Raw genomic sequence first — 2550 nt, 5'->3', positions numbered from 1 at the left:
TCCTACGAGCATCAACCTACGGAGGCATCAACCCACCCGAGTATCATCCTACGGAATATCAGCCTGCGAGTTGTGTTGAATGAATGGAATGTGATTGTAACGCGACAGCGTCTCCTCTTCCTTGCTAAAGTTTCATCTCATACACACATTGTAAAATTGCTATTTTCATAAAGGTTGAGCACAGCATCCACCTTTTTTAGAAATTTGTAATCCATTTGTCATTGAGCTAACCTTCATGCGTGTCCGGGCAGTCGGTTGAAAACGGCGTGCTTGGGCGGGGGTCAATTTGAGCCGCTAAGATACCCCAAATTAGGAGGTCTAAATTCCCAGGGCAAGTAGGAATCCATGTGAGCTCATAGTCGTCAAATGTTTATTTCTAGGGCGTGATCTTTGGGTTAATAGGGTCAAACAAGTTCAAACTCTGAAAGGTCTAACGCACAAATTCTGAGGTCTCAAAACATAAATTCCCGGGCAAAAAGGAATTCATGTAGACTCACAGTTGTCAAATATGTATGTATCTAGGACGTGATCTACGGGTTAATAAAGCCAAACAAGTTGAAACCCGACAGCAGCGTCCGAATGGCCTCAGACATCCTCACATAACGAGCTCACCTTATCTGACGTTGCGAAGCTTCAAAGGACGAGGATTTCAGGGTTATTGTTATTTGTAATTTAAAAAAACCAACGTGCAAGGCACCACTCTTGATGACATGCTTCTTGGAGAAAATATGATCAAAGTCATTTAGGCCAGCAGCCGCCAATGACATTTAAGAAATCAACATAGGACATTTGCCGGCCCCCTTGTGATCAAGGATCTCGAAAGCAGCGTGAAGCTTACATATATGGCATGTTTTTTCACTAACCCTACTGCAGTTAGTTTTGATCTTCATCTAGTCCTCGTACCTGAACCAAGGATAACGAAAAGAGCTGTAATTTTGATAGAGCAATTGTTTAACTGTTTAGGAAACCATCCCAGCGTTGTATGAAGCCCTCTATCACTCAAACCATCCCAGCGTTGTATGAAGCCCTCTATCACTCAAACCATCCCAGCGTTGTATGAAGCCCTCTATCACTCAAACCATCCCAGCGTTGTATGAAGCCCTCTATCACTCAGAGCAAAAGTTTCAATAACGATGGTCTTGACGGACAGCTATAACCTGGTTGCACCCTATTACGAGTTAGTGACTCTATAGAGAAAAATGATCTTTGTTGTATAAGTTCCGCAATTTAGTTGTGTACAGGTCTGTAAGATTTGGTATTACTACGCCGCACCGCTAGGACGTTATTTTGGAAACACCTGGGAGGTCAAATTAATCCGACCGGAGCGTGTGCCTACCCACCCAAAACCAGTTTTCCTCATACAAGCCTTAGTGTAGACAATAAGTGGTATTTGTATTCTGTCCATTATCAGATATTTCCGCTTTTGACATCAATAATTAGAATAGTTCTATTATGTCCCACTACTGTAGAACGAAGAAGAAGGGTATGAAACGAAGGGATGAAATGAAACAGTTGTGTTTAAGCCAACTGGTATGACCCAAGCTCGGGTCATCTCTTTTTGTGTTTTTTGCGTGGTATTCGACAACAGCTATTATGAGTCGACAAATAATGCAGAGTGATGAGCAAGAGCAAGGATGAATACGAATAAAAAAGATATTGATGCTTGTGACGATAACGGAATCGATTCCTTTCACGCTTTTATATTGAAGTCCGCAGTACGGGATTTACCTGCCCACACTGGAATGATGCAAGCCGTGCCTTATCGCAATGACAAAGCAAATAAGAGCAGTTTGCAGATGAATTAACCTGATAACATGACAAAAATTATCATATATTAATATAATGCTACGTGGGAAAACAATAAAGCTTGCTTAAATGGCTATGGTAATTTTAAGCGAAATGTGCCTTGTCTACATATGTTTGAAACCGGGAAGCCAGATTGTGCTTTTCTACCAGAAGGGACGCCAGCGCAGTCGTCGTACACTTCATGAAGTGCCAGCGGCTGCAGTTGCCATGTCGGCGCTCAATGGCCATGGTGCAGTCGCAGCTCGGACCCGGGCGCCCAAGAGGAAGTGAAGGTGGTAAACTACACGGCCATCGCGTCCTCAGGCAGGTTTATACTGCACCAGGTAGATATTAACGACCATTGCCCGTGTTAAGTGTAAAGGCTTCAAAGGTTCAAGGCCCTGAACTAGACAGAACGTTATTCAAGGTGCAAGTGCAAGTGCCAGTGCAAGATCGAACCATAAGCCAATGCCACACAAGCAGAGAAAACGAAGACTCAACTTGGCCCAAGGATTGCTATGCTTTTCTTGGATATGGTTGGTGTGGGCAACAACAGTGATGGCCGTTCGCATCCATCGATAGAAAGAAACGATTGTCATGGCCGGAGATGACGCCCATGTCACGACGATAAGTCTTGCCCCGATGACGTGCCAGCAGCTGCATCCAGCTAGTTTGCTATTCGCAATGCGAGAGAACTGGATATGAGATGTCAGCGTACATTATCCAATGATTAATACAAGATGTCTAAGATGTTTAATGGTGGGA

Source organism: Pollicipes pollicipes, unplaced genomic scaffold (genome assembly GCF_011947565.3).
Source record: "Pollicipes pollicipes isolate AB1234 unplaced genomic scaffold, Ppol_2.1 Scaffold_3087;HRSCAF=3621_pilon_pilon_pilon, whole genome shotgun sequence".
In the NCBI taxonomy this organism is placed as follows: Eukaryota; Metazoa; Arthropoda; class Thecostraca; order Pollicipedomorpha; family Pollicipedidae; genus Pollicipes; species Pollicipes pollicipes.
The sequence above is the reverse complement of the archived record's forward strand: the minus strand, read 5'-3'. Positions refer to the sequence as shown.